The sequence below is a fragment of the Halichoerus grypus genome, chromosome 13 (genome assembly GCF_964656455.1).
Source record: "Halichoerus grypus chromosome 13, mHalGry1.hap1.1, whole genome shotgun sequence".
NCBI classification, from domain to species: Eukaryota; Metazoa; Chordata; class Mammalia; order Carnivora; family Phocidae; genus Halichoerus; species Halichoerus grypus.
In genome coordinates this window covers 71,133,999-71,159,265 of record NC_135724.1, presented here as the reverse complement: position 1 = coordinate 71,159,265, position 25,267 = coordinate 71,133,999, and the positions used below count along the sequence as shown (strand labels likewise).

At 46.6% G+C, this 25,267-nt stretch overlaps 1 non-coding gene across 1 annotated transcript; it reads right to left on the bottom strand.

The window, feature by feature from the left end:
- Positions 1-24,587: 24,587 nt before the first annotated feature.
- On the bottom strand, positions 24,588-24,693 carry LOC118533559 (U6 spliceosomal RNA). Its single transcript, XR_004916280.2, has one exon. It is a non-coding gene; the product is annotated as a U6 spliceosomal RNA (small nuclear RNA).
- Positions 24,694-25,267: the final 574 nt, after the last annotated feature.

Genomic DNA, 25,267 nt, shown 5'->3' with positions numbered 1-25,267 from the left:
AAAATTTGACTTTTTAACCAAGTTAAAACAGAATTCTCATTTTGCATCCACATAGTTTGACATTAAAGCTCACTTATTTATTTAACTTTATCTTATTTTTAACGAGTATTGACCACACATACAATTCTTTTCTAGGTTCCTTTCCCAACAACCTACTACATCTTTCTCCTCTTGGCTCTAGACCCCAGCATCACCCTGTCTGTGTCTCTCCCCCCTGCAGGGTCCTGGGCCCAGTCTGTGCTGACTCAGCCTCCCTCCGTGTCTGGGGCCCTGGGCCAGACGGTCACCATCTCCTGCACTGGAAGCAGCTCCAAACCCAGGGGTTATGCTCTTTAGTACCACTTTAGTGCCAACAGCTCTGAGGAGCAGCCCCTCAAACTCCTCATCTATGCTCACACTAATCAATCTTTGGGGGTCCCCGATCAGTTCTCTGGCTCCAGGTCTTGCAACTCAGGCTCCCTGACCATCGCTGGCCTTCAGGCTGAGGACGAGGCTGATTACTCCTGCCCGCCCTATGACAGTGGACTCCATGCTCACACCGTGTGTCCGGGCTGTAGGGAAGCAACACAGACGTGCTGTCCCCACAGCAACGGGGCTCCCCGTGCAGCCCTATTTCCTGGCCAAGCCAACTGCTTGCTTGCTTTCTTTGGTACAACCTGGGGCCTGAGATCCATCTGAGGGAATTTGTCCCCGAATTCATTTCACATTCTTTTAAATTTGTCCCTGAACCCTGTCCTTGGCATCCACAGATTTCGTCATTTTCCAAAATGAGCAAAAATTTCTGGGTACCATGGCAGGATGGCCGGTGGACAGAGTTCATCATGAGCTGGGGAAGAACCAGCAAAACACAATCTACCTACATGCGAGTCCCGACACGTCAGGAGTGTCCTATATGTGTCCAGTACCAACAGCTCCCATGTATGGGGTCCCAAATCCACAACTATTATGATGTGAGTCCCTCTGGGGACCCTGATCCTTTCTTTGCTTCCATGTCTTACAGCTCTGGCTCCCTGACCATCACTGGGCCGAGGTCTGAGGACAGTCTGCTCCTCACTGCCCCTCCTGGGACAACATCTCAGGGCTCACACAGACTCCAGGCCTGTGGAAATTGGGACCAGAGCCCCTTTCTCATCGGTCAGGAGGGGGAGGCCCAGCGGCTGCTCAGGCTCTTCCCGTGCCTTCCGCTTCTGGTGCTCCTGCTGCCGCCATCATGGGGCCAAGTCCATGCAAGGGCATCTCCTGGGGGTGAGGGCTCCTCCTTTCCTCCTGTCCCCACCTTCACTCACAGCAGCCTCTCCCTAGACAAAGGGTCTCCCAAGGACACAGAAAGGTCATCTCCCCCATCAGGTTGAGGCACAGGGTCTCTACACGGAGGTTCATGGACTGGGGGTGGCAGGTCCAGGGTGCTCATCACTCCCCTGAAATGTGAGGAATCTGGGGTCTCCATTCTTGATCATTTACCTATTTCTACAAGTTTCCAGACCCATGTAATCCTATTAGTCTTCCATAGGAATGTCTGTTCTTTGTGCTCAGTGGGCTGATTTCTTCTGTCCCTGCTGCACCAACAGGGGAGTATTGAGGAATCATATATTTGGATCTTTTAGGATGACTCCCTTTTTATTCCCGTCAATGCTGAGAGCGAACCAGTGATTTTTTTGTTCACTTTCATTGTCTATTACTTGCAGAAAGACATTGAGTAATCGTGGAGTTAAGGCCACTTATGCCTGTTCTTGATCTTGTCGAAAGGTCCTCCCCCCTCACCACAGTAGCTAACTTCCTGTCTGGGGGACTGAGTTCTAGGTGCGTGGGAGAGAGTGTGTTACCATGGGTCAAATGTGTCTGTCTGTTTCTATTTTATGAAGTTTTCAAGAAAAATTTGACTTTTTAACCAAGTTAAAACAGAATTCTAATTTTGCATCCACATAGTTTGACATTAAAGCTCACTTATTTTTTGTTTTTGTTAGGACTTTGCTTTCCATTTGCTCAAAGAGTGTCAAGATCTAGTGAGATAATGTGATTTTCATCTATTGCTTTATTAATAGGATATCTTATAGGAAATAATTTTTTACTGTGGAATTCAACTTGTATGCGTGCAGTAAATCACAGATGGTCAAGGTGTATGAACATATGGATGTGAGATTGGAGTCACACTGTTGATATGGTATTTAGATCATTCGTAAAATATGTCTTTATACTGATCTGCAAATTTCCTTTTCCCTGATAATATATTTCAGATGTCTGTATCAGTATTACATTTTCTTTCTATAAGAATTTAACTTTTCTGGGGGCACCTGGCTGGCTTAGTCAGTTGAGCATGCAACTCTAGATCTCAGTCTCGTAAGTTCAAGCCCCACATTGGGCATGGATCCTACTTAAAAGTGTCAAAAAAAATGAATTAAAATTTTCCATTGTTTTTCAATGCTTTTCAATAACATATATATGAAAGAAACAAATAAAATTTTCTGCTCTCTGCAAGTTTGTTATTTTTTCTTGTGAAGCTAATCTCATCTCATGCCTTTTTGTGGAATAGTTCCTTATAATATTCTCTATTCTTTTTCTAAAAGAGATTTTATTTATTTACTTGAAAGAGAGAGAGAAAGAGTGTGAGAGAGAGAGCAAGCATGATCGGCGGCAGGGGCAGAGGGGCTTGATCCCAGGACCCTGGGATCATGACCTGAAGAGAAAACAGACGTTTGACCGACTGAGCCACCCAGGTGTCTTAGTGACTGGATCAATCTTGCAAGTTCTCTGTGCCTGTCCAGCTTCCTCATGCCCTCAGTCAGTCATTCCACCACATTCTGCAGTTTCCTCAGACAGCTCCCCTCTGGAGGGGCAGGGGCTCTGTGCTGGGAACCGGCAATGAATTCGACAGAGGGGGTCCTTTCTGTCTGCTTTAGATGCTCTTCACTTCTCCTACTCTTCCTTGTTTCACTTTCTCCCTGTGCCAAGGCATCCCTAAATCTCCGATATCCTGCCCCAAAGAGTAATTGACCAGTTCCCTCCCCCACTCTATTACACCTGTCTTTCCCAGAGGAGGTGGGGAGAATCCTACCTTCACCTAGAATTCCTTGAGGGACCTCTCTCCCCATTTGTCAACTGCACGAGGCACAGCCGTTCCCTGGACCACATTCCTCTATATCCCTTCTGAGAATCTGTTCCTTATTTCTGTTTCCACCTTCCCCTTCTCATACTTAACTTTATCCTTGACCAGAAGCAGAGATGGGACACATATGTGGAATAGATGTATGGTCATAGACAACTACCCCATATGGAGATGATGCATCATCCCAAGGGAACCGTTGTTCTAGTTGAAGATCCATGTGTCTTCCTGAATGTCCTCATTCAGTTCCTTCCTCACATGGGGAGCTGAGAGGTGGGCCAGACCCACATATATGGGGGAGGAGGGATGGACTTTGGCAACCTCCTCACCTAGGGATTCACTTCAATGGTCCCCATCCCATCAACATGAATTACCTTCTGGCAAGCATCCCTGAACTTTTGTCATGCACATTTAGTCTTGGGTAAAGAAATCACAAGGAGCAGGTAGATGGTGGAGTAAATGCTAAGGAGAGGAGACACATGAAATTTCAAAGAAACTGAAGAATATGATTTAGTTGGATGAATTCCTGCTAACAGCTCACTTGCCTAAGAGACTGTGAGATGATCACTTGTCCAAATGTGTTAAATACCGAGCTCAAAATCAGCTCTGTGGTCCGTGGAAGTCCAGTCTCAACTCCTCAGCCCCAAATCCCACAAAGGTCCTGGCAGAAAACCTCATGATGCAGGAATGACGGGTGTGTGGGCTCCGTGTTCACAGGAGAGATGGTTCTGCCAGGGAGAAGCAGATGAAGGCAGGCAATATACGACTGATTACTTATGTGCTGCTTGGGAATTGTTCTAATCAAATATCTCACTCGTATTGATGATGGCTGTGGTGGGGGATGGGTGCAGTGTCCATTCTGTAGGATTTTGTGCAACATCAGATACGTCCACAGTACATATGTGTCTGTTCCTACCAGGCATGATGTGTGTGAGTCCTGCTATTACGTGATAGTCCAATGTGCCAACATGTGTGTCCTCACTCGGACCAGGGGATGAAGCCCAGCTACTGCCAACAGACAGAGAAGCTGGTGCGGAGGCCATGGGAGGGGCAGGAGCTCAGGGGGGTCCAAGGACAGAAGAGTGATGAGGCCAGGGCACTGAGGACCAGGACAGGGGCCGCAGGTGGGTGTGCAGCTAGGCGTGGCCACCACACGAAAGGGCATCTCAGTGGGGCTAATGTGATATAGTTTATGCAAAAGAAGTTAGGAACAACTGAAGGATTTAAGCCATTGGTTGACTGTGTGAAAGTTCTGTGTGAATGCTATGAGGAGAGAGGACCTGAGGGCAACAGGATTTTGTTTACTGCGGTATTTACTAAAGACCTTGCATTCTTTACTGAAGATCCTGGATCATTTAGAAAAGATCCAGCAACAAGTCTGGGGACATTTGCTGAATTGATACAAGTGTATATGAAGGGGAGTTTGAGCAAATGTGAGTTTCTACTCTGGTCTAAAGAGGCAGTCATAATATCTGCAGTAGGACTTTAAAATACTGATCTTGCTAGAAGCAGGACATAATCAACAAGAATTTACAGTGGGAAAATGATCTTATTTTATTTTATTATTTTATCATATTTAAGTTGATCATATTGATGATGTTATTATATTATTTGCTTATTTGCAATTGGTAAAACCTGGGGGAAAATCCCAACAAGAAATATATGACAGAGATATGCACAAAACACCCACTTTACTTTGATAAACCTAAATTTTAGAGAAAAATCTCATGTTATTCACTAGTGTTAAGTCTATAAAATTTATTAATTTTCCTATATTACCAAATCAACTGAATCTACAGATGTTATGACAATTACATATCTAGTGAATTTTACCAAACTGTAATCTTTTGAACATATCACTGAACATTTTTATATCCTAGAATATGTCCATTCTATACTGATGCCCTGAAGAACCCTTGCAGGACATTCAAACAAGCAAACAAACAAAACCAGATCCACTGTCCCCTGGTGTGGGACATCAAGTGTGGCACATACGGGTCCTTCAGCTTTTTCTAGAATCTCCTGCGGGGGTCACTGGCCACTTCAGTTGTTTTCTGTACCTTAAATACAAATGTGCCATTCATTTTCCCCAGTGATAACGGGTTTATTGAAGAAAAGCAAAAACGTGAAATCCAGGACAGGTAAGGTATGGCAAAACCACAGGCAAGAGCAGGGAACAAAGGATAAGGAAGCACTTTTATGGAGCAAAGGGTGGTGTGGGAGGGACAAAAAGTCCACGGGAGTAAAAGGGAATTCTAATTACAGGGCTTGTCATTGGTGGCGTTGTGACAATTTCTCATTGGCTGGGCTGTTGCCAGGGCAGGAGGAAGTCTTCCTCTTCCTGAGGTAGGAAGGGACTAGCTACAGGTCTGCAGACTTGCAAAGCCTGTCCTCCTGCTGGGTCTGCAATTGAGGGGTGGGGGGCACGAGAGCTCCCCCTCCTGGTCTCTGACCTCCATGCAAAAGAGATGCTCCTTTAATTAAATATCACATAATATATGTATGGGTTTACATTCCCATAGACCAGGACTCTTCCTGAGAGTGAGATTCAACAATATCATGAGCAGGCCTGAAGGACCAGGGTATCTAGAAATCAGACCCAGTGAGATGCAGACCCCAGCTGGACTCTCAGGGCTTCGGACCCTGGTGACATGTGTGCCCTGGACCAGTAGGTGGCGCTGTGGGACTGCCTTGTGCTAAAAAAGCAGCTCATTAGTGAGAACCAATCAAAGAAGTCTGGGCCTGAGGGCTGGGCCCTGTGCTCCCTGATGGGACTCAGCAGCTGTGTCCCCTCTGGTCTGGCAGAGTGTCCCGAGGGGACCTGTGTGTGGTCTCAGCAGGTGCTTCCTCCCAGGGCTGGCCCCAGGGCTGAAGCCAACCTCCATCCTCCTCAGTGTGTGATGTGAACTGAGTTCAGCACCAGGGCTCAGGGAAAGTGAGGTTCACAACTCACCGGATGGACCGTATTTGCATGTAGAGCCCCTCAAGTGGCAGAGGCTGGAGGAGAAAAGGAGGTGCAGGAGCCCAGCCCACTGGGGACCTGGGTCTGTGTCACCATTGGCCTGGACTCCTGTATTCCTGGGATGCTCTTTTACTGCACAGGTAGGAACAGGCCTCGGGGAACAGCCTGCCTCACCCCTCTGCTTCCGAGTCTAGAGAAAATTTACATTGAACCTATCCAATATCCTATGAGTGTGTGTGTTTGCAGGTCCCTTTCCCAGCCCGTGCTGACCCAGCCGCCCTCCGTCTCTGCATCTCTGGGAACGACAGACAGACTCACCTGCACCTGAGCAGGGACATCAGTGTTGGTGGCTCTAACATCTACTGGATCCAGCAGCAGCCAGGGAGCCCTCCCCGGGGTCTGCTGTACTACTCCTCAGACTCCGATAAGCACCAGGGCTCCGGGGTCCCCAGCCGCCTCTCGGGCTCCAAAGACGCCTCGGCCAATGCAGGGCTTCTGCGCATCTCAGGGCTGCAGGCTGAGGCCGAGGCGGACTATCACTGGGCTCCAGCTCCCGGCGGTGGGAGCAGCTACCGCTCCTCACAGCGTCTCAGATATGGAGGAAGTGGGTGTAAAACCTCTGGACCCACGGATCTTTTTTCTGAGCCGCTTTTCAGTAAGAAACTTACCTGCAGAGACATAGCGGGGTGGTGTCTTCTGCACGACGATCTATCCTTCAACAGGGGAAGGGGAAGAGTCTTGTAATGCACAGAAAGTGACAGAAAATGGGGGCATCCGAGGAAGACACAGACACATGAGATATCCGAGCCCAACCGCACACCCCCACTCAATCTGGAGAAGATGGACAGGAATGAATTCTGTGTCTACGGCTGAACATACTGCCCACGAACATTCCTCCACAATCCGTTCTATCATCTTATTCCATTAGTGTGACCTTGTGTCACGACTGATATATCCACAGCTGATACATTGACAATAACCCTGGTCACAGACACAGTCTCCTCTCTCTGAACCAGCTCCACGTGAACTTGGACCGGATCCTACAGACTCTCCCTGACAACACCCCCCACACCCTCCTCCTCTTCTCCTCTCGACTCCCGCGTCCCTCAGGCTTCAGTCTCTCCGTCTGGCTCTTTAGTCTGAGCTCTGTCTCCACATCAGGGTTTCAGAGAAAACTGGAAATGACCTTGCTCTAGTTTCCAGTCTCCAGGACCCAATTCTAGGCAGGAGAGAGAAAATATAGGTGCATGCAACCCCCCACATTCTCCTTCCTGCTCTCAGACACAGGCCCCATTTTTCTCTTCACAACTTCCAGTCAGTCTCTTTGTTTATTTTAGAGGTTTCTTTATTTTTTTGAGAGAGAGAGAGAGAGGGCCCAGCAAGGAGTAGCAGAGGGAGAGGGAGAGTCTTAAGCAGACTCTGCGCTCAGTGTGGAACTCTGCATGCTCCCCCCGACCCTGTGCTTCCAGACACTACACAGTTGTAGGTCTTCTGTCTGCAGAGGTAAAAAATTGACAGATTTCTTGTCATTCAACAGGACCTGAACTCCCGATTCAGTGAATGGTGAACAGATTTGCTCTCACATGAGCCCTCCTGGCCTAAATAAGTGCTTTTCCAGTAAAAATCTTTGAGATCCTTACCTCTAAATGCAGGGTCAGGATGCTGGAAGGATATAAAGAGAATCCCCATGGAGAAACATCCCTCAGGGTATTTCAAAGTCATAAGTGGGACAGGGGTCAGGTAGCCTCAGTTTTGGACACACACACACACACACCCCTCTCCTCCCTCTGAGTGAATAGTGTGCCTGGGACTCTGCGGATTCCAGGCTTCTCTGTCCTTCCAGCAGTCAGGGTCAACCTGTGCTCACCCAGCCATCCTCAGGGTCACAATTTCCAGAAGGCAGAATCCTCCTCAATAGGAAAACTGGAGACATCTAGTGTCACTGGGATCCTGTCCCCATGGCATCCAGGATGGGCTCTGAACACCTGCTGTCCTGGGATGAGTTTGAAGCTCAGGAATCTCAGGGGAGAATCCCTGTCCCCACGGGCAGCTCAAACCCCGTCCATCTGTGGGATCCAGTCAGTGGCTGAGGCTGATCAGTACGTTGATTCTGGGACCCCAGCCTCAGAACTCAAAACCCTTGCGGACAAGTGACACATGTTCCCTGTGTTCTCAGGGCTGGGCTGTCACTCTTTAGTCACTCCCCAGTGACACTTCCAGCCAGGCTGCACTCTGATGGAAAGTCTTCTGTCCCAACCCAGGGCCACAGGGCCTGTGACCTCAGACACACTCTCCCTTATCTCCACTTCTCTCCCCCTCACCTTTGGGATATTTGACAGAAACTTCAGTGTCCAGTAGGCTTCGGGTGGTAAAATCCATTCCTGTAGTCATTGGGCACTGAATGAATAAGGCTTCCATCCTGAACGTGCTGGACACAGTTGCAGGGACTAGAGCTGTGTCCAACCCAGAGAGTGGTCTGACCCCAAATCCTTTGTCCTAGAAGTTCTGTCTGTTTTTGGTAATTTTGTCAGCAGGATGGTTCTGAGTTCATAGGAACAGGCTCCTCAAGAGAATTCACTGGGCACCACGTTGACCTTTCCTACGTGGGCGACCAGACACACGGTACAAATAAGTGATTTTAGAAAAAGTATATAAAACCCTATTCTCCTGCGAAAAGAAGGCATTCCTGTTCCATTAATTCAATGTTACTGAATGGAATGATGTATAAAATAACACACATTCTTCTTAAATATGACGTTGGCTCCGTGGTGACTGACACATAAACTCTGTCACTAGGTCCCTGTCAGAGCATCTACAGCTGTCACTCCTTTCTTCCTAGAACTTCCAGCACGTTTGTCCTCTGTGCTCTGAGGTCAGGGCCACACACACTCACGTGGCAGGGCTCCTGCAGACTCGTGTCTGTGCTGGGAGGACAGAGCCGGGGAGGGAATCCCTGGCCAGTGTGTGGACAACTGTTGTTTCAAGCAGTTTGGAACAGTGACAGATGGCAAAGATGTTCAGGGTGTATACCTCTAGGTATGCAGGGGACGGTTTCTACCCACAATCTGGAGAGAATCATTCCTTGTCTCCTCAGTGCTGTGGGGTTCTCAGAGGAAGGAGAGCTCTGGAAATCAGGGAGAAAGCACATACGAGGAAAGTCCCAGCATCCTGCACAGAAGCGACCCTGTGTCCTTGGGGACCCATCACTACTCTGGACCCTGATCTCTAAGAAGAGTTTGTGTAGACACCACCCAGTCCTGACCCAGGAACAGAGAAGGGAGCCATGAACAGACTCATTCTGAAGACTCTTAGCAGGGCATATAGTGAGTCCTGACTTAAGGGGAAGTGATAGATAGGAACACCTGGTCAGGCCTTAATGCAAGGAGCAGTGGACAAAGCAGTTGGGGGGCGATGCGGAGATGGGTCTGATGTGCCCTGGTCACCATGTCACACAATGGTGTGTTTGGGTCTAGACAGCAGGGGTCACTCTAGTCCCATTTCTGAGGAGTCAGCGGTGATCAGAGCTAGGACCTGCCACCTGGCCCTGCCTGTGCCCTCTGCTCAGGGCTCACAGCTGGGACTTCCCCACCGCCTGGCCCCACACAGCTCCTCCCCTGCCCATGTCCTTGACATCCACAGGCAGAGGGACATGACCCAGGGCCAGGGAGGGGTCAGAGAACTGGGGTCTCATTTGCATGGCCGGGCCCTCCCTCTCTCAGAGGATGAAGAGGGGAAGGGAGAGATGAGGGGAGGCTCTGCTCAGCTGTGGGGCCACAGAAGGCAGGATCGGTGATGACCTCCACCATGGCCTGGTCCCCTCTCCTCCTCAGCCTCCTCGCTCACTGCACAGGTGACTGGATGCAGGGACAGGGGAAGGTGCCCTGGGAGGACATGTGGGGCCCTGTGTCTCCTCTTGTCTCTAGACCCCAGCATCACCCTGTCTGTGTCTCTCCCCCTTGCAGGGTCCTGGGCCCAGTCTGCGCTGACTCAGCCGCCCTCCGTGTCTGGGGCACTGGGCCAGACGGTCACCATCTCCTGCACTGGAAGCAGCTCCATCGGTAGTAATTATGTGGGCTGGTACCAACAACTCCCAGGAAAAGCCCCCAGAACCATCATCTATGGTAATAGCAATCGACCGTCAGGGGTCCCGGATCGATTCTCTGGCTCCAAGTCTGGCAGCTCAGGCACCCTGACCATCACTGGGCTCCAGGCTGAGGATGAGGCTGAGTATTACTGCTCAGCATTGGACAGCAGTCTCAGTGCTCACACACTGCTCCCGGCCTTTGGGGAAGTGAGACAAAAACCTGCTGTGTCTCAGCACCAGGTGTCCCTGTGCAGCTCCCCCTCCTTGGCCAAGTCAGCTCCTTCCTTTGTTTGGTCTACACTGTAGTCTGAACTAATCTAAAGGAACATTGGCTACAAAATATTCCAAATTCTCTTAAATTCAGTCCCTCCAGTCTCTCCTAAGCAGGAAGACATTGGTTGGTTTTCTCCTATTGAGGAGAAACTCCTGGGTGCCTGGGGCAGCCTGCCCAGGTAACAGAGTCAGCTGATGAGGGAAACAAAGGCAGGAGAAATGTCGCTTAAAGTAAATCTCCTACAGCTGCAGCCCCTGGTAGATACCTGACCCATGCGGAGTGTGACCTTCCTCAAGGACTTCATGGCTGCCTTACGCCTTCATGTGTGTCTTTTATTAAAGATTGAAGTCACCTCGTCTTCACAGCAGCTAGCCCCTCAATTCCTGAAAGCCTGGCTGGCAAATTCCTTAGAGATTTACACTATCCCTCACTTCCACTAATTAAAAAGTATATAATCAGTCACTCCTCACAATGCCAGTGAGCTTTCTGCCCATGGGTCCTGTCCCCGGGCTATAGTAAAATCATATTTTTTCAGCATTAAATGTCTCAAGAATTCGTTCTTGACCACTGGGCTTGACAATCCCATATGACGGTGACAGGTCAGGACAACCAGAGACAGAGAGTCCACCTGTGTCTGACGGAGGATAGAGCACTGTCCAGTGAGTGTGCGTTCACACCACTTACTGAGCACTTACCATGTTAGTCTAGGGATGTGGGACATATGTGGACATGACAGGAAGGGTCTGCAGGCTCGGGGAGCTGACAGTGTGTGGGGGAAGAGAGAAGCTAAACATGTTGTCATGGAAAGCTGTGTCTCAGGATCATGAGGAGGGGTGAGGTTGGTGGGGTGGAGTGGGAGCATTGGAGGGGTTCACAGGGAACTCCAGAATCTCATGTGTAATAGCGGCATCCCCGTTCTGCACAGATAATGAAGGAACACGAGGGACCATGTAGGTGGGATGCGGCAGGGGCTGTGGACTCTGTCCCAGTCAGACGAGGAGTTCTGGACAAGGGGTTGATAGGGAGGAAAGTAAGAGTCCTCAGGACCTGGGGGAAGCAGGGACTGAGAATGGGAGTGGGAAGGACAGGTTAGAGGTGGGGGGGCTTGGGAACAGTGGGTGGAGGGGGGTCCACAAGCTGGGACAGTATGAGTGCCCATCTCTGATGCAGGATGACTTATATCTCATGTTTCCAGGAGATAGGATCAGGCCCTGACCCAGGGGACTGTTCGTCAGCAGTCCGAGGGACGCACGTATCTACTTACTCCTGTCAGACCCTTGATGAAACTTCACCTGTGCCTGTTGTTGGGGAGGAAGTATTTCCTGTGCTCTTCAAGGTCCATTTGGCTGAATCAGAATCAAATTGACATTTTGTGATTATGCAGGTCAAAATCAAAATTAATAGCCTGCATAACATGAATCCACACAGACATGCAGAATTCCAAAGACAGTCAGGCAACATGACGCTTATATGAGTGAAGTAGAGGGATAGGGATCTGAGGATCAAAGAGGAGAAAGAGCATTAGTAGGAAGGTGAGAGGAGATGTTTGCAAAACAAAGGTTGTCCTGCTATGTAGATCCATGTCTTAGGTAAGAGGACACCCTACTAATAGGTCTCTTCCTGGTACAAGCAGGCAGTTTTGGGGGAGGTATAGAGCTTTTCCTAAATCTGGTGAGTTTCATTTCCTTTTAAGAAAATAATGGTCACACCAAAGTGGCTCAACTTGGGGCAGCCTAGTCTTGGCCAGTTCCCTCCCTCCTCTGAAACTTCCCAAAGTTACACATGTCCAAAGTTGGGCTAGACGATTATTCAGTTTGGTTGACACTCTCCTGACAATAAGCCAGTTTAGTTAAACTTATTTCAGGAGGGGGGGATGCAGGTGTGTTCTCAAAGTAAGGACTGGGGTTCTAGAAATCAGGTATTAAACAAGAGGCATTTCTATGGAAACAAACAAAATGATGGTTAATGATTGTATCAAAGTATAAAGCAGTTCCCGAGTTCTGAGGGTAGCCAGGGGAGAAGACTTCTAGATGTCCAGCTCAGATCATCTTCAGACAGAGTGACAGCAAGCTGTGACAATCTGACAGATTTTCCTGGTTTGTAGTTCAAATGTGTCTGCTGATCCCTGAGTGGCTCACAGAGCAACAGGGACGAAGACCGTCTCTACGTGAGCTTCTCTGGCGGTTTTTCTGATGTTTACATCGTATTGTTTGTATTTACTTTTCAGGACTTCAGGGAAAAAGGCGGTTTGATCCCAACTCAGAAAGTGGGAGAAAAATTGTAATGTTAGTTTTGAGACTTGTAGCCAGACATTGTAGGAAGCTGGAGAACATCAGGATCTAGTCCAGGTTTTAATGAACAGGACTGGAATCAAGTAATCACTCTGGTGTGTTATTGAAACATTTTTTTCTACAATCACCCTGATTTCTACTAAGTATAGCCAAATTAACATTAATTTGTTCACGAAGTAATTGTGTTTTCAAAAAGAACTTGGTCTGATTATTTACATAAGTGCAGCAAGAATGGCAATCAACCATAGAGGCTCTTTAAAACCTACTTTGCTGGAACTTGTATAAGAAACCTCTAGATTGAACATTTAACAGCCCGTCCAGGCCAGAAGCCAAGCCAAAACTTGTGCCAGATACTTGTCATCAGACTTATATTTTATAATTAGAATCTTATATGTTTCTTTTTTTTTTTTTTTAAAGATTTTATTTATTTATTTGACAGAGAGAGAGCACAAGTCGACAGAGCGGTAGGCACAGGGAGAGGTAGAAGCAGGCTCCCTGCTCAGCGGGGCTCAATCCCAGGACTCTGAGGTCATGACCTGAGCCGAAGGCAGACGCTTAACCAACTGAGCCACCCAGGTGCCCCAAGAATCTTACAGGTTTCTAACTGCACAGTTGCAGTGTAAATATCAAGTGGAATTAGTGGTGTGGAACACTTTTTTTTTTTTTCTCCATCTTCAAATAATCCAACAGTCCAAGAAGGGTTTCAAAGCTTGAGAGGTTATCTTTTGATGACACTGACCTGCTCAGAGATAGAGGAATCTGGCTCCAGGGGGAAGGTGATGGGAGATGCTGGAGGCTGGAGGACAGGGTGGGAGCTGGTCAACCAGCAGAGAGGGGCTGGGTGCGGGGAGGGCAGTGTCCTCTCCCAGGGACCACACCCTGAGGAAGCAGAGAGCTGGAAGCAGGGCTCTCCTCTCAGTCCCGACAGAACCACTGCATCAGGAGCACAGAGGGGGCTCCTTCCTGGCCCTTCCTTACCTGCACCAATCAGAAAACAGTTGGTGCGGGCGCCTGGTGGCTCAGTTGGTTAAGCGACTGCCTTCGGCTCAGGTCATGATCCTGGAGTCCCGGGATCGAGTCCCGCATTGGGCTACCTGCTCAGCAGGGAGTCTGCTTCTCCCTCTCCCGCTCCCCCCTCTTGTGCTCTCTCTCTCTCACTCTCTCTCTCAAATAAATAAATAAATTCTTAAAAAAAAAAAAAAGAAAACAGTTGGTGCTTCTAAAATATGTGTTTTACAAATAACTACGTAAGTTCTAGAACACATAAATGAGTTATTTATCAAACTAACAAAAGTTAAAAAAACAACTTTATGCTTTTCTGTTTTACCATAAGTATTGGGGGCAGCACAGGTTCAATTTAGTTCTGAAATTCCTCCTGTGCTCAGAGTCTACCCTGTGAGATCGCTCATTTCAGGGTCATAGATGCAGAGCTTCCCTCTCAGATTCCCTCCTGCTTCATTAACTTGTCCTACTGTTCCAAAATAGGGAACACATTCTCTTATACCCCTAAGCTGTATCTGTCTAGCATCTCCTACAGGAGTTCATGTAGTAATTTCCCTACAACAACCAGGTGATTGTCGCTACATCAACAATGAAGAAGCCCAAGAAAATATTAAAAACAATTCCATTTCAGATAGCATCCAAAAGAATAGAACGTTTAGGAGTCAACTTAACCAAATATACAAAAGACTTGCAAACTGAAAAGTAAAAAGGATTGCTGAAAATACTAAAAAGATTTAAATAAGTGAGAGGATCGCACATCCATGGCTCGGATGACTTAATATTGTGAAGGTACAAACAACACCATCCACATCCATCTCCACAGTCAGTGCTGTCCTGACAGGTGCTTGTTGCTCCCAGTTTAATCCCACGATGTCTACTGCTCACCCCCCTGCTTGTTGGAGGGTTTTGGATAAATGTCTGTTCTTTGGACCCAGATTTTAGACACTCATCCCCCATGAATTCCACATTAGGGCGAGGGTTGTCAGTGCAGGAGAGATGGAAGAACCCCTCAACAGAGGAGTGATCCATTTATAGCAATGTTCTGTGTATAACAATCTTTACACTAATTGAAATTTTAAAGCTGATTTAAAATATATTAAGTAGGGGCCCCAGTGGCTCAGTCGTTAAGTGTCTGCCTTCAGCTCAGGTCATGATCCCAGGGTCCTGGGATCGAGACCCGCATCAGGCTTTCTGCTCCATGGGAAGCCTGCTTCTCCCTCTCCCACTCCCCCTGCTTGTGTTCCCTGTCTTGCTGTATGTCTCTATCTATCAAATAAATAAATAAAATCTTCAAAAAAATAAAAAATAAAATCAATAAATAAAATAAAATATATTAAGTATATAAGAGAGTCAAATATGTAACCATTTGTCAGGCTAAATTTCAAGGAAACTTTGAACTTGGAAAAGTGAGCAGGAGCAGAAGACACATGTCCCTGACAGCGTTCTGTTCCCATGGCAGAGACAGGCATCAAACGTCCTTGCAGTGCAGGCTGAGCGGACCTCACAGGAGAATCTAAACCCACAGCAACAACAACAGTCAAACTGGAAGATGGGTCCATGTAGAATTACTGTGAGGTGTGAACCACCTTGGTACTCAGAGAACTTTAAGCCTTTTATTTGGTTCAAGATGATGGTAGACTGATTATGAGCCCAAGCTCCTGGAAGAGGCAAACTCCAATGTCAGGTAATCCTGAAATACCTGGTAACGTAATAGTGTGCAATACACCATGTATTTAACCATCCGGAAGTCATTAGTGATCTGGAAATAACCTGTCAGCCCGAACACCACAGAGGGCTCCTCTTCATTCTACTGCCTGGGGCAGTGACATCATTCTAGATCCAATTGCAAAAGTCTGGACTTCATTCCAGGAGCGCTGGGAGGTGTCAGATGGGCTGGACGACTTGGTGTCTCGGCCCAGCAGGTGGCGCTGTGGGACTGGGCCTGTGAGGACAGGCTCCTGGTCCAGACCAACCAGGGAACTACTCTACTCATTCTTGCACACTTGGCAGGCGGTGTCTTCACTGAAGTGTGACCGCAGCACCTGTGTCCCCGCAGCTGCGTGGGGGCTCAGCTCTGACTCCCCCCCCCCCCCTTCCTGCTCCATCCGCCACCCCATGGAGGCCTTGCCCAGGCTGGTGTTCAGACAGGGACAGACACGCCCACACCTGGAGCGGTTCTTATCCTGAAAACTAATCACCTGCCATGCTACCGGGGCCCAGGGCAAGAGACCCCTGGGGAGGGGAGGAGGGGAAAGCCACCAGTGTGGCCTCATGCAGCGACTCTGGGGCTTCTGTGTCCTGTCCTGATTCCTCTATGGGCTCCTCCCCCACAGACAAGGAGTTGCCTTTAGGGCTGAAAAGAAAAGCTCCTGGGGTGGGGAGACATTTGCACCGCTTCGTTCCCAAACAAGCCCCATTCTTTCTGTCACCTTAGAGCCTCCAGCTTTCCTTCCAGGGCCTGTCGGACTGCGGTACTCTGCCGTCCAGGGCATTGGGGACCTTGTTAGGGGGAAAAGGAAAAAAATAGTGACATATATTATAAATTATGATAAATATCACATATTATAAAATGGTATTTAATATATAACCATTATAAAAACATAACCTATCTGCACAATATATGCTATTGAATTACTTATATCATTATTTTATACCTACTCTAGTAAATATAAATATCATGTATCATGTAAAATACTATAGATTATATATAAATATTTTATCATGTGTATGTTACAAGTTGCATGCTGCATATACATATCATATATTATAAGTTATACATTTAAGTACTGTAAGTTACATATACAGGGAGGGAGAGGAAAATGAAGGTACTGTGTCTGGGAACTACTGTGAGTTTGCTCCATCCTGAGTTACATTTAGAGACCGAGCCAGGTGTGGAGTCACACAAAGGAATCCGTATTTGCAGCAAATGAGATCACAGGAAATAACTTGCAAAGCCTTGACTCCCAGAGCAGGAGTGAGTGGGTTCTTTTTTTTTTTTTTTTTAATTTTTTTATTGTTATGTTAATCCCCATACATTACATCATTAGTTTTAGATATAGTGTTCCATGATTCATTGTTTGTGCATAACACCCAGTGCTCCATGCAGAATGTGCCCTCCCCAATACCCATCACCAGGCTAACCAATCCTCCCACCCTCCTCCCCTCTAGAACCCTCAGTTTGTTTTTCAGAGTCCATCGTCTCTCATGGTTCTTCTCCCCCTCCGATTTCCCCCCCTTCATTCTTCCCCTCCTGCTACATTCTTCTTCTTCCTTTTTTCTTTCTTAACATATATTGCATTATTTGTTTCAGAGGTACAGATCTGAGATTCAACAGTCTTGCACAGTTCACAGCGCTTACAAGAGCACATACCCTCCCCAGTGTCCATCACCCAGTCACCCCATCCCTCCCACCCCACCCCCCACTCCAGCAACCCTGTTTGTTTCCTGAGATTAAGAATTCCTCCTATCAGTGAGGTCATATGATACATGTCTTTCTCTGTTTGACTTATTTCGCTCAGCATAATACCCTCCAGTTCCATCCACGTCGTTGCAAATGGCAAGATCTCATTCCTTTTGATGGCTGCATAATATTCCATTGTATATATATACCACCTCTTCTTTATCCATTCATCTGTCGATGGACATCTTGGCTCTTTCCACAGTTTGGCTATTGTGGACATTGCTGCTATAAACATCGGGATGCACGTACCCTTTCGGATCCCTACTTTTGTATCTTTGGGGTAAATACCCAGCAGTGCAATTGCTGGATCATATGGTAGCTCTATTTTCAACTTTTTGAGGAACCTCCATACTGTTTTCCAGAGTGGCTGCACCAGCTTGCATTCCCACCAACAGTGTAGGAGGGTTCCCCTTTCTCCGCATCCCCGCCAACATCTGTCATTTCCTGACTTGTTAATTTTAGCCATTCTGACTGGTGTGAGGTGGTATCTCATTGAGGTTTTGATTTGGATTTCCCTGATGCCGAGCGATATTGAACACTTTTTCATGTGTCTGTTGGTCATTTGGATGTCTTCTTTGGAAAAATGTCTGTTCATGTCTTCTGCCCATTTCTTGATTGGATTCTTTGTTCTTTTGGTGTTGAGTTTGGTGAGTTCTTTATAGATTTTGGATACTAGCCCTTTATCTGATATGTCATTTGCAAATATCTTCTCCCAATCTGTAGGTTGTCTTTTGGTTTTGTTGACTGTTTCCTTTGCTTTGCAAAAGCTTTTTATCTTGATGAAGTCCCAATAGTTCATTTTTGCCCTTGCTTCCCTTGCCTTTGGCGATGTTTCTAGGAAGAAGTTGCTGCGGCTGAGGTCGAAGAGGTTGCTGCCTGTGTTCTCCTCTAGGATTTTGATGGACTCCTGTCTCACATTGAGGTCTTTCAACCATTTGGAGTCTATTTTTGTGTGTGGTGTAAGGAAATGGTCCAGTTTCATTCTTCTGCATGTGGCTGTCCAATTTTCCCAACACCATTTGTTGAAGAGACTGTCTTTTTTCCATTGGACATTCTTTCCTGCTTTGTCAAAGATTAGTTGACCATAGAGTTGAGGGTCCATTTCTGGGCTCTCTATTCTGTTCCATTGATCTATGTGTCTGTTTTTGTGCCAGTACCATACTGTCTTGATGATGACAGCTTTGTAGTAGAGCTGGAAGTCCGGAATTGTGATGCCGCCAGCTTTGCTTTTCTTTTTCAACATTCCTCTGGCTATGCGGGGTCTTTTCTGGTTCCATACAAATTTTAGGATTATTTGTTCCATTTCTTTGAAAAAAGTGGATGGTATTTTGATGGGGATTGCATTGAATGTGTAGATTGCTCTAGGTAGCATTGACATCTTCACAATATTTGTTCTTCCAATCCATGAGCATGGAACGTTTTTCCATTTCTTTGTGTCTTCCTCAATTTCTTTCATGAGTATTTTATAGTTTTCTGAGTACAGATCCTTTGCCTCTTTGGTTAGATTTATTCCTAGGTATCTTATGGTTTTGGGTGCAATTGTAAATGGGATCGACTCCTTAATTTTCTTTCTTCTGTCTTGTTGTTGGTGTATAGGAATGCCACTGACTTCTGTGCATTGATTTTATATCCTGCCACTTGACTGAATTCCTGTATGAGTTCTAGCAGTTTTGGGGTGGAGTCTTTGGGGTTTTCCACATAAAGTATCATATCATCTGCAAAGAGTGAGAGTTTGACTTCTTCTTTGCCAATTTGGATGCCTTTGATTTCTTTTTGTTGTCTGATTGCTGTGGCTAGGACTTCCAATACTATGTTGAATAGCAGTGGTGATAGTGGACATCCCTGCCGCGTTCCTGACCTTAGGGGGAAAGCTCTCAGTTTTTCCCCGTTGAGAATGATATTCGCTGTAGGCTTTTCATAGATGGCTTTTATGATATTGAGGTATGTACCCTCTATCCCTATACTCTGAAGCGTTTTGATCAAGAAAGGATGCTGTACTTTGTCAAATGCTTTTTCTGCATCTATTGAGAGGATCATATGGTTCTTGTTCTTTCTTTTGTTAATGTATTGTATCACGTTGATTGATTTGCGGATGTTGAACCAACCTTGCAGCCCAGGGATAAATCCCACTTGGTCGTGGTGAATAATCCTTTTAATGTACTGTTGGATCCTATTGGCTAGTATTTTGGTGAGAATTTTTGCATCCATGTTCATCAGGGATATTGGTCTGTAATTCTCCTTTTTGATGGGGTCTTTGTCTGGTTTTGGGATCAAGGTAATGCTGGCCTCATAAAATGAGTTTGGAAGTTTTCCCTCCATTTCTATTTTTTGGAACAGTTTCAGAAGGATAGGTATTAATTCTTCTTTAAATGTTTGGTAGAATTCCCCTGGGAAGCCATCTGGCCCTGGGCTTTTGTGTTTTGGGAGATTTTTGATGACTGCTTCTATTTCCTTAGTGGTTATCGGTCTGTTCAGGTTTTCTATTTCTTCCTGGTTCAGTTTTGGTAGTTGATACATCTCTAGGAATGCACCCATTACTTCCAGATTATCTAATTTGCTGGCATAGAGTTGCTCATAATATGTTCTTATAATTGTTTGTATTTCTTTGGTGTTGGTTGTGATTTCTCCTCTTTCATTCATGATTTTGTTGATTTGGGTCATTTCTCTTTTCTTTTTGATAAGTCTGGCCAAGGGTTTATCAATCTTGTTAATTCTTTCAAAGAACCAGCTCCTAGTTTCGTTGATCTGTTCTACTGTTCTTTTGGTTTCTATTTCATTGATTTCTGCTCTGATCTTTATTATTTCTCTTCTCCTGCTGGGTTTAGGCTTTATTTGCTGTTCTTTCTCCAGCTCCTTTAGGTGTAGGGTTAGGTTGTGTACTTGAGACCTTTCTTGTTTCTTGAGAAAGGCTTGTATTGCTATATACTTTCCTCTTAGGACTGCCTTTGCTGTATCCCAAAGATTTTGAACAGTTGTGTTTTCATTTTCATTGGTTTCCATGAATTTTTTTAATTCTTCTTTAATTTCCTGGTTGACCCATTCATTCTTCAGTAGGATGCTCTTTAGCCTCCATGTATTTGAGTTCTTTCCGACTTTCCTCTTGTGACTGAGTTCTAGTTTCAAAGCATTGTGGTCTGAAAATATGCAGGGAATGATCCCGATCTTTTGGTACCGGTTGAGACCTGATTTATGACCTAGGATGTGATCTATTCTGGAGAATGTTCCATGGGCACTAGAGAAGAATGTGTATTCCTTTGCTTTGGGATGGAATGTTCTGAATATGTCTGTGAAGTCCATTTGGTCCAGTGTGTCATTTAAAGTCTTTATTTCCTTGTTGATCTTTTGCTTAGACGATCTGTCCATTTCAGTGAGGGAGGTGTTAAAGTCCCCCACTATTATTGTATTGTTGTCAATGTGTTTCTTTGCTTTTGTTATCAATTGCCTTATATAATTGGCTGCTCCCATGTTAGGGGCATAGATATTTACAATTGTTAGATCTTCTTGTTGGATAGACCCTTTAAGTAGGATATAGTGTCCTTCCTCATCTCTTATTACAGTCTTTGGTTTAAAATCTAATTTGTCTGCTATAAGGATTGCCACCCCAGCTTTCTTTTGGTGTCCATTAGCATGGTAAATGGTTTTCCACCCCCTCACTTTCAATCTGGGGGTGTCTTTGGGTCTAAAATGAGTCTCTTGCAGACAGCATATCGATGGGTCTTGTTTTTTAATCCAATCTGATAGCCTGTGTCTTTTGATTGGGGCATTTAGCCCATTTACATTCAGGGTAACTATTGAAAGATAGGAGTTCAGTGCCATTGTATTGCCTGTAAGGTGACTGTTACTGTATATTGTTTGTGTTCCTTTCTGGTCTATGTTGCTTTTAGGCTCTCTCTTTGCTTAGAGGACCCCTTTCAATATTTGTTGTAGGGCTGGTTTCGTGTTTGCAAATTCCTTTAGTTTTTGTTTGTCCTGGAAGCTTTTTATCTCTCCTTCAATTTTCAATGACAGCCTAGCTGGATATAGTATTCTTGGCTGCATATTTTTCTCATTTAGTGCTCTGAATATGTCCTGCCAGTCCTTTCTGGCCTGCCAGGTCTCTGTGGATAAGTCTGTTGCCAATCTAACGTTTCTACCATTGTAGGTTACATATCTCTTCTCCCGAGCTGCTTTCAGGATTTTCTCTTTGTCTCTGAGACTCGTAAGTTTTACTATTAGAGGTCGGGGTGTTGACCTATTTTTATTGATTTTGAGAGGGGTTCTCTGTGCCTCCTGGATTTTGATGCCTGTTTCCTTCCCCAAATTAGGGAAGTTCTCTGCTATAATTTGCTCCATTATACCTTCTGCCCCTCTCTCTCTTTCTTCTTCTTCTGGGATCCCAATTATTCTAATGTTGTTTCGTCTTATGGTATCGTTTCTCTCTCGAATTCTGCCCTCGTGATCCAGTAGTTGTTTATCTCTCTTTTTCTCAGCTTCTTTATTTTCCATCATTTGGTCTTCTATCTCACTGATTCTTTCTTCTGCCTTATTTATCCTAGCAGTTAGCGCCCCCATATTTGATTGCACCTCATTAATACCCTTTTTGATTTCTACTTGGTTAGATTTTAGTTCTTTTACTTCTCCAGAAAGGGTTTCTCTAATAACTTCCATGCTTTTTTCAAGCCCAGCTAGTATCTTTAAAGTGATGATACTAAACTCTAGATCCGACATCGTACTAATGTCCGTATTGAGTAGGTCCCTGGCAGTCGGTACTACCTCTTGTTTTTTTTGTTGAGGTGATTTTTTCTGTCTTGTCATTTTGTGCAGAGGAGAATAGATTAATGAGAGAACAAAATGCTAGCAGGGTAACAACGTCCCCAGAAAATATACTCTAAACAAATCAGAAAAGGCCTGAAGCAGTGGGAAAAGAAAGGGAAAGAGAGAAAAAAGAAAAAGAAAGAAGAAAAGAAAAAAGAAAAAGATAAAGATAAAAACAAATAAAAACAGAACAAAACAAAACAAAACAAAAACAGAATGTGATCAAATATGATCAGGCTGGTTTATAGATCAGTGCCACACACTAGATTTTGGGTGTATTTTGGTCTGTTAAAAGAAAGTCCCTCCCAAAATTTTAAAGAAAGAAAAACTTATATATATACAAAAATAAGGGTTGATATGATGAAGGGATGGAATATGACTGTAAAGATGGAAATTATAAAAAATTTTATAAAAGGAATTGATAAGTTGTTTGAAAAAAAAAGAGGATTTAAAAAAAAAAAAAAGAAAAAAGGGAGAGAATGTGATCAGGCAGGGGAGTAGAAAAAAACCATACACTAGAGATTTAGAGTATATTTTGATCTGTTAGAAGAAAGTATCTCAAAATTTTAAAGCAAGAACAACTTATATATATATGCCAAAAATACGGGTAACTACTATGAAGGGATAGAATATGACTCTAAAAATGAAAAATAAAAATGTTTTTTTAAAAAAGGGATTGATAAGATGTTGGTTGAAAAAGGGAAAAAGAAAAATTCAAAAAAAAAAGAAAAAAGAAAAAAAGACAGTTAAAAAAAATAATTAACTTTGAAAGACTACAGAATCATGGTAAAAAAGCCATGGATTCTATGTGCAGTATTCCCTTAGCGCTGGAGTTCTGCCGTTCTCATTGATGGGTAAACTTGGTCTTGGCTGGCTGTTCTCGCTGATCTTCTGGGGGAGGGGCCTGTTGCCGTGGTTCCCAAATGTCTTTGCCGGAGGCGGAATTGCCCCGCCCTTGCCGGTCCGGGCTAAGTAATCTGCTCGGGTTTGCTCTCGGGAGCTTTTGTTCCCTGCAAGCTTTCCGTACAGCTTTGGAGGCGGAGAGTGAAAATGGCGGCCTCCCAGTCTCCGGCCCGGAGGAGCCGAGAACTCGGGGTCCCGCTCCTCAGCGAGCCCCCAGAGAAAAGCAGTCCGTCACTCCCGTCTCCCCGGTCTCCGGCCACACTCCGCGCTCACCCGGCCTGTGACCGCGCCTTTCTATCTGGCACCCGACCCCGGGTGGAGTCTCCAAACCCAGCAGATCCCCGCGGTGCGCTCCCGCGCCGCTCCTCCCGGGGGAAGAAGGTGAGTCTCCCCGGATCTGCCGCTTGTTGGGTCCCTGCTGGAGGAGCAGTGGCCCGACTGTGCCGCGGATCACGGTTTATGGCAACCCCGAGCTGAGAGCCCGCGCCTGGGCTCCGTCTCTGCAGCCGGCTTCCCCGCTCCGATACCTGGGAGCTCTGCCGCACTCAGGCACCCCCGGTCCTTCTGTGACCCCAAGGGTCCTGAGACCACACTGTCCCGCGAGGGTTCCACCCCCCACTTCGCCACCAGAGTGACGTCCCTCAGTGGAGCCGACTTCTAAAAGTTCCGATTTTGTGCTCCGCGGCTCTATCACTTGCCAGAAGCAGCCGCCGGAGGCCCCTCCCCCGCCGTCTATCCTCCCGAATATCGCCTCGGATTCACTTCTCCGCACGTCCTACCTTCCAGAGAGTGGTCGCTTTTCTGTTCAGAGAGTTGTTGCTATTCTTTTCTTCGATCTCCTGTTGAGTTTGTAGGTGTTCAGAATGGTTTGACCCCTATCCAGCTGAATTCCTGAGAGGAGACGAAATCCAGGTCTCCTACTCCTCCGCCATTTTGCTCTGCCCCTCTTGAGTGGGTTCTTTTTATTTCGTATTTGGGATGAATATTCAGAGGGGAGCTTTGTCAGCCCCTGTCAAGGTGGGGGAAGGTCGGTCAGGAGTCCTGAGAGCACAGGCCTAAGGGGCATCCTCTGCTCTGTTAATGCGGCCAGTGCGCCTCCTGGTGCAGAGACTTACCCAGACCTGCTCTGTCCCCACAGCCGCTGGGGGTCCTGTCAGCCCTGCTCAGGAAGGGCCCCGCGTTCTCACACTCAGTGTTTTTCTCTGTGAAGGTGTGTCTACACTGCAAGTTTCTGTTCACAGTCAGCGCCCAGAGCCAGCCTGCCTCCTCTGAACACCCCCCACCCCGTGGGGAGATTCCCTCTGCTCTCTGCTCCCTGTGTCTTGTCCTCAGCTGCACAGAGGTTCACAGGCTCCCCTGGGTCAGGACTGCACAGGTACCTCCTGCCAGACCCCACTGCACGGAGGAAGCCTGATCAGGGACAGCACGCCAGGACCTCTGTCCTTCCCTGGAGGGTCACTCTCCCATGGAAAACAGGCATTAGGGAAGCAGGTGAAGGAGAGGCTTGCAGAGAAATCCCCCTTCCCACCAGCAGTCAGGCCAGGGTCCCCCTGCACTCAGCCCTCTGTGGTCCCCAGTTCCCTCCTGTCTGCACTGAGTTCCCTACTGTGCACATTTCACAGGGACTGAACCCCAGAACAGGTGCCCTTGTCAGCGCTCCATTCACCGGCCTGAGGAGCGTGTGCATTGCTGTGGGGACGTCAGCTCCGCCATCAGGAAATATATGGATCGCTTCAGGTATGTACACGTCACCCTTGCGCGGAGGTCTTGCTAATCTATCCGTAAGGTTCCAATTTTAATGCATAGGATGTTGAAATGAGCATAATTTATTTTTCCATATTGGTCTTCTTGTCACCTTTTAATCTGTACATTTGTGCGTGCTCCCATTTTGTTCAATACATTAGCCAGTGGTTGTTTATTGTGTTATGAAAATTATGTGTTAATTAGGCCATTTTTCAAGTTTTTGTCTCATGCATTTTTGCTTTACTTGTGGTGGGAGGTCGGCTGTGCGTCCTTTCCCTTTTCCCTATTCCCCTGTGCAGACGCTAAATGTCTCCTTCCCCCTCTTTCCCCATCGCTGAGGTGTTCCCAGGGCTCCCCTCCTCACGTTCTCACCCCATCTGCCCACAGCACAGCCTCTGAGTCCCCCTGTGTCCCTCCTGCTCGCCCTGGATGCCCATCCTGTGGTCAGGGCTCGGGTCCCCCCTGCTGTCCTGTGGCTTCACACTCAGGGACTCTCTCCTCGGATGGTGGTTCAGGCCGCTGCTCCTTCCCCTACTGTCTCCCACAGACTTCTCTGGAACTGACTTTTCTTTCCACTGAAGCTCATGGCTTGTGGTCTGAGCCTGGGAGCCAGGGAGTCTGGATTCAGTCATTAGTGTTCTACTTATTTGTTGA